This window comes from Loxodonta africana, chromosome 19 (assembly GCF_030014295.1).
Source record: "Loxodonta africana isolate mLoxAfr1 chromosome 19, mLoxAfr1.hap2, whole genome shotgun sequence".
Lineage (NCBI taxonomy): Eukaryota > Metazoa > Chordata > Mammalia > Proboscidea > Elephantidae > Loxodonta > Loxodonta africana.
This window is the reverse complement of record NC_087360.1, coordinates 38915601-38923244: the sequence shown is the minus strand read 5'-3', so window position 1 is coordinate 38923244 and position 7644 is coordinate 38915601.

Sequence of the window (7644 nt, the reverse complement as noted above, 5' to 3'; positions counted from 1 at the left end):
ATGTAATCGATTCACTTGTTTTTTCAAGTCTTTGTTGCAAGAGGGATCAGCGGAAGCTTCTGCCTAGTCAGCCATCTTGGTCCCCTTGTTTTGTTTTTGATATACCCAAATAGGCTGCTCAAGTGAGCTGTTTTGATCGTTTGTGCCTTTGAAGCTCTAATGTCCTGTTACCAGGTGGTTAGAGCTGTTACTAGGTATATGTGACCAGGAGTCTGTTTACTTTTTTTGTATGGATTCAGCTCGGGTGGCAGTGTGGTTCCGGCTTTCACCTACAGTCTTAGATAAGTAGAGGTGATTGGCGTAGGCACAGGTATATGGCTGCAGCATGGGTCACGCACTGAACAAGATGGGGGCTGACAACAACCTTTGAGTGTCTGTGAGGAAGACATGTCTATGTTCCCTAGAGTGCATAGGTGGGTGCGTTTTGCATCTGGGATATGGGCTTCTAATCCTGTTAGCTGTAAGGACTGGGAGGCACCACTTATCTTTTGACCCTCTCACAAGTGGCTAAGTGGCATGTGTGCAGCCACCTTTCTTCAGGCCTCTGATGTGGTTAGGCGAGGACCCTTCTTAATAGGCAAAATAATGTCAAACATCATGAACCTGCCTCTCCACCATATAGCTGAAAGAGTTGAAGTTAGACTTCAGGGATATACCCTTTTGTACTGTGCTAATGAGGGCCTACACTGTTGAAATGGGTCCATACATGTCTATGCAGGGGTGAAAGGGATTCAAAGTCCATGGACTACTTATGCCTATGCCTAGGCAAAGGAGCTGTTTCTGTCCTGAGTTCCCTGCTTAGGAACGCTGGCAGATTATTTTTTCCCTGTTTGTTAATTTGTTCCTTCTCCAAGGCTTGGAGAATGACTCAGGGCGTGTGATAGTTCCTACTTCCAGCCCAGGGAAACTGGCTGTCACTGACGCCAGCTTGGGACCTAGTGCAAAGCAGGGAAAACTCATTGCCATCAGGTTAATTCCAACTTATGGCAACCCTAAAGGACAGATTAGAACTGCCCCAGAGACTTTCCAAGGAGCTCCTGATAGATTTGAACTGCTGACCTTTTTGTTAGCAGCTGTAGCTCTTAACCACTACACCACCAGGTGTTTCCACAGAACAGGGACGGGTCAGGAAAATGGGAGAGATGTTTTCCCTCCAAGGGACTTTTTTTGGTCCGTGTGGTAGATTAGACGCACATACTTATCTTTTGCCGAGAGCACCACTTTTCTCTGATTCTGGAGGCTTGAGTAGACTCTTCCCTCTCAGTCTCTCCCGATGCGGAAAATGCATCCTGAATGCCACTGCTTGCCTCACTGCACTCAAACCAGTGGATCTGGCTTTCAGGGTGCTGGTTCCTGCTGAGTCAGGTCTAGCAACTCCTCACTGCTTCTGAACCATCTCTCCCTCCCCCTGTGCTCAGTCTGATTCCTCAACTTTTCCTTTGATATTCAGGGCTCCTAGATTGTCATATATGATCAATTCACTTGTTTTTTCAGGTCTTTGTTGTAAGATCACAAGAAGTGTCCGACTACATAGACATCTTGGCCCCGCCACTTGGAAGTTTTTAAACTACTGACTTAATCTCTTTATTTGTTATAAAAGCCAAAACCAAACCCATTGCTGTCAAGTTGATTCCGATCCATAGCAACCCTAAAGGACAGAGTAGAACTGCCCCATAGGGTTTCCAAGGAGTGCCTGGTGAATTCAAACTGCTGACCTTGTGGTTAGCAGCTGTAGCTCTTAACCACTTCATCACCAGTGTTTCCTATAGGTCTACTCAATTTTCTATTTCTTCTTAAATTGGTTTTGGTAGTTTGTGTATCCTTAGGAATTTTCCATTTTAATTTAGATTATCTGATTTGTTGCCATACAACTGTTCATAGTGTTTTCTTATAATCCGTTTTATTTCTGTAAGAGTGGTGGTAATGTTCCTGATTTTATTACTAAGTTTAGTGATTTGAGGCTTTTCTTTTTTTTTTTGGTCAGTCTAATAAATATTTGTCAGTTTTGTAGATCTTTTTAAAAAATTAACTTTTTTATTTTGTTGGGTTTTCCTATCCTCTATTTCGTTAGTCTCTGCTCTAATCTTTAAGGAGTCCTGGTACTCCAGTGGTTAAAGCACTTGACTGCTAATAGAAAGGTTGGTGGTTTGAATTCACCTGCCACTCTGTGGGAGAAGGATGTGGCAGCATGCTTCCGTAAAGATTACAGCCTTGGAAACCCTACGGGCAGTCCTACTCTGTAGTATAATGTAGCTACGAGTTGGAGTTGGCTCAACGACAATGAATTTGGTTTGGGTTTGACCTAATTTTTATTATTTTCTTCTTCCTGCTAGATTTGGAATCAGTTTGCTTTTATTTTTCTAGTTTCTTAAGGTGGAAAGTGATGTTATTGATCTGAGTTTTTTTTCTTCTTTTTTAATGTACCTGTTTAGAGTTCTAAATTTCATATTTAACAGTGGTTTCCTAGCAGCCCATGAGTTTAGGTATGTTGAGCTTTCACTTTCATTCATCTCAAAGTATTTTCTATTTTCCCTTGTGATTTATTCGTTGACACATTAGTTGTTTAAAAGTATGTTGTTTAATTTCCACATATTTATGAATTTTTCACATTTTGTTCTGTTAAAATGTGGAACTATGCCTCCTAGGTTTCAAAGAGTCAGATCTTCACCAACTCAGTTATGGAGCGTGGGGCTGCCATTCAGGTGTGCCAAGAGGATGAGGCCACTGCTCAAAGCTTAGAAGGCAGGGCTGCCATGTCCAAGGGGCAAAAGAATGGGGCCTGTTGGATTTGAGAAGGTGGGATCATTCCATTGTGGTTGGAGAAAATACTTCCTATTATATAAGTATTTTTAAACTTATTGAGACTTGTTTTGTTTACTAATGTGGAGAAGGCTTCACGTGTACTTGAGATGAACGTGCACTCTGTTATTGTTTAGCATAATGTTCTATATAATCTGTTAGGTTTTTATTAGTTTATAGTGTTGTTCAAGTCTTGTGTTTCCTTGTTTATCTTTCATCTAGTTATTATCACCATTATTGAGAATGACGTGTTGAAATCTAAGCTATTATTGTTCAACTGTATATTTCTCCCTTTAGTTCTATCAGTTTTTACTTCATGTATTTGGGGGCTCTCTTGTTAGCTGCATATATGTTTATCACTTTATATATTCTTGAGCGATTACCCTTTTCTCATCATCTAATGTCTTTCTTTGTCTCTTGTAACTATAAATATTTAGTAACCAAGGCTGTAGTTTTGATTCAAGGATAGACATAAAGAACAGAGTTCAGAAAGAGAACTGCAAAAAATATGGACATCTGGTACTCTCACAGGGAGTTTTGTTCCTTTTTTTTTTTTTTTTTTGATGCTGTGTTGTTGTATGGGTCATATTTCCCTGTTTCTTTGCTAGTCTCATATTTTTTGTTGTTGTAAACTGAACATTTTGGATGATATGCTCTAAGCAATAAAACTGTTAGAAAACAAGAAAATTTTGTCACATGGGTTAGGGAAAGGTTTCTTAGGGCTCAAAAAGCACAAATGATGAAAGAACAAAAGTCTTCAGCTTTTTTAAAGGCACTGTTGAGAAAATGAGAAGACAAGTCACAAACTCAGAGAACGTACAGTAAAACCTGCAAAAGCCAGGACTTGTGTAAGGCAGAAACCTGTCAGAGAAAGGAAACTCAAATATTTTCCACTAAAATGAGTGATAGGAAAGTGGTAAGACTGCACCCTGTAAAAGAGGGAAAATTTGCGAGACCCAGAAAAGCAAGGCAGTCCTGTTGAGTTCCAGCTGTCACAGGTTTCACTGCATATGCCCACACAAAAACTGCACAAATATGCTTATAGCAGGTGGGTTCATAATAGTCCTAAAATGGAAACAAATCAAATATCCATCAACTGGTGAATGGATGACTAAATTGTGGTTTTTGTTAGGTGCCAACAAGTTGATTTAGACTCATAGAGACACCATGTGACAGTCAAACTGCCTCATAGAGTTTTTTAGGCTGTAATCTTTACAAGAGCAGATTGCTAGGTCTTTCTCTTGCAGAGCCACTGAATGGGTTCAAATCACCAATCTTTCACTTAGCATCTGAGGGTTTAACTTTTGCAACGTCAGGACTCCTTATAAATTGTAAAAGATACATAGAATGTAATACTACTCATTTAAAAAAAAAAAAAAAGAAAGAAAGGGAAAAAGTAACTACTCATACATGTTACAACCTGGATGAAACGCCAAAGCATTATGGTTGTTTAACTTAGCTCTCTGATGCAGGGTTCCATTTACATGACTTTCTGGAAAAGGCAAAAATGGAGGGAAAAATCAGATCAGTCGTTACTAGCACTTGATGGTGGGGGAGGAGTTGCCTACAAAGAGGCACAACATAATCTTTTAGAAAGAAGGAAATCTTTTTTTAAATTTTTCGGTTGTACTTTAGGTGAAGGTTTACAGAGCAAACTAGACTAATTTCTCATTAAATAATTAATTAACATATTGTTTTGTGACATCGGTTGCCAACCCCACAATATGTCAACACTCTCCCCTGCTCAACCTTGGGTTCCCATTACCATCTTTCCTGTCCCCTCCTGCCTTCTCATCCTTGCCCTTGGGCTGGTGTGCCCCTTTAGTCTCATTTTGTTTTATGGGCCTATCTAATCTTTGGCTGAAGTGTGAACCTCAGAAGTGAATTCGTTACTGAGCTATAAGGGTGTCTGGGGGACACACTCTCAGGATTTCTCCAGTCTTTGTCAGACCAGTAAGTCTGTCTATTTTTTTTTGTGTGTGTGAGTTACAATTTTGTTCTGCATTTTTCTCCACCTCCATCCAGGATCCTCTATTGTGATCCCTGTCAGAGCAGTCAGTGGTGGTAGCAGAGTATCTAGTTGTGCTGGACCGAGTCCGGTGGAGGCTGTGGTAGTTGTCATCTATTAGCCCTTTGGACTAATCTTTCTCTTGTATCTTTGGTTTTCTTCATTCTCCCTTGCTCCAGAGAGGGTGAGAACAGTGGAGTATCTTAGATGACCACTCACAAGCTTCTAAGATTCCAGACACTACTCACCAAAGTAAAATGTAGAACATTTTCTTTATAAACTATGCCAATTGGGCTAGATGTTCCCTGAAACCATGGTCCCCAGAGCCCTCAGTCCAGTTATTTTGTGCCTCAGGGAGTTTGGATGTGTCTGTGGAGCTTCCATGACCTTGCCTTGCAAAAGTTATGCTGGCTTCCCCAGAGTTGTGTACTGTCTTATCAGAAGAAAATGTTTTGATTATTTTGTTGGTTAGTATATCAATGATTTTGTCCACTTTTACTTAATATACTTATATATTTTTCACGCTATTGTTTTATATTTTCATGCATCATCTTTCCTTGTCTTCTTTTGGGTTGATTACTTTCAATCACTACATTTCCATTTCCCTCTGTTAATCAATTAATTCTGAAGTTTTGTCTTTTACTTATCATGCTTGGCCTTTCTCAAGCTGAAAGAATGGAACAAAAAATTCAAGCCCTGAGCTGCAATAATGAAAGATTCTATGGGCTAAATACTGAATGATGCAGGCAGCATCAAAAGAAGATGGAATGAATAAACAGAGTCACTGTACCCAAAACAACTGGTTGACTTCTAGTCATATCAGGAGGTAGCATATGATAAAGAACCAGCAGTACTGAAGAAAGAAGTCCAAACTGCACAGAAGACATTGGCGAGTAACAAAGCTTCAGGAGTTGATGGAATACCGTTTTGAGATGTTTCAACAAACGAATGCAGCACTGGAAATACTCACTCATCTATGCCAAGAAGTTTGGAAGACAGCTATCTGGGCAACCACCTGGATCCACATTTATGCCTGTTCCAAAGAAAGATGATCCAACAGAATTCAGAAATTGTTGAACAGTATCGTTAATATCACATGGAAGTAAAATTATGCTGAAGATCATTCAAAAGTGGTTGCAGCAGTACATTGACAGGGAGCTGAAAGAAATTCAGGCCAGATTCAGAAGAGGACATGGAATGAGGGATATCATTGCTGATGTCAGATGGATCCTGGCTAAAAGCAGAGAATACCAGAAAGATGTTTACCTGTGGTTTATTGACTGTGCAAAGGCATTCGAATCTGTCAATCATATCCATAACAAATTATGGATAACATTGGGAAGAATGGGAATTCCAGAACACTTAATTGCACTCATGAGGAACTTGTACGTAGATCAAGAGGCAGTCGTTTGCACAGAACAAAGGGGTACTGCATGGTTTTAAGTCTGGAAAGGTGTGCATCAAGGTTGTATACTTTCACCATACTTATTCAGACTGGTTGCTGAGCAAATAACCCATGAATTTGGGCTATATGAAGAAGAACAGAGCATCAGGATTGGAGGAAGACTCATTAACAACCTGCGTTATGCAGATGATACAATCTTGCTTGCTGCAAGTGAAGATGACTTGAAGCACTTACTGATGAATATCAAAGGCTACAGTCTTCAGTATGGATTACACCTCAGCTTAAAGAAGACAAAAATCCTCACAACTGGACTAATAAGCAACATCATCATATGATAAGTGGAGAAAGGTATAAGTTGTCAAGGATTTCGTTTTACTTGCATCCACAATCAACACCCTTGGGAGCAACAGTCTAGAGATCAGATGACACACTGCATTGGGCAAATCTTCTGAAAAAGACTTATTTAAAGTGTTAAAAAAGCAAAGGTGTCACTTTAAAGAATAAGGTGCACCTGACCCAAGGCGTGGTGTTTTCTTTCACCTCATATCCATGTGAAATCTGGGCAGTGAATAAGGAAGATCAAAGGAGAATTGATACCTTTAAATTATGGTTTTGGTGAAGAATATTGATTATACCACGGACTGCCAAAAGAACAAATAAGTCTGTCTTTTTAGAAGTATGGAAACCCTGGTGGCATAGTGGTTAAGTGCTACGGCTACTAACCAAACAGTTGGCAGTTCAAACCCTCCAGACGCTCCTTGGAAACTCTATAGGGCAGTTCTACTCTGTCCTATAGGGTCGCTATGAGTCGGAATTGACTTGACGGCACTGGGATTTTTTGTTTGTTAGAAGTATAGCCAGAATGTTCCTTAGAAGCAAGGATTGTGAGACTTCATCTCACATACTTTGGAGATGTTATCAGGAGGGATCAGTTCCTGGAGAAGGACTTCAGGCTTGGTAAAGTACAGGATCAGTGAAAAAGAGGAATACCCTCAACAAGATGCGCTGACACAGTGGCTGCAACAATGAGCTGCAACAATGATCATGAGGATGGCACAGGGCTGGGCAGTGTTTTGTTTTGTTCTACATAGGGTTGCTGTGAGTCAAAACTGACTCAATGGCATCTAACAATGGTAGCAACATGGATATTATATATTTTCCCAATTACCCAATGGAAAACCAAAGCTAATGAATATTTTACCCTCCTCCTTTTTAAATGATGTTTAAAAACGCTTATGACCTTTACGTTGTATTATAGTTCAGTGGATGTTTATACTTTCATTGCATTTTCAAAAGCTGAAAAGATGTTATTGGGGATCTTTTTTTTTTTTTTTTTGGTCTCAAATTTAATCTTTATAATTTTATTTAGTGAACGTCTTCTATTGGTGAGCTATCTCAGGTTTTTTTTTTTTTTTTTTTGGTCTGTATGTTT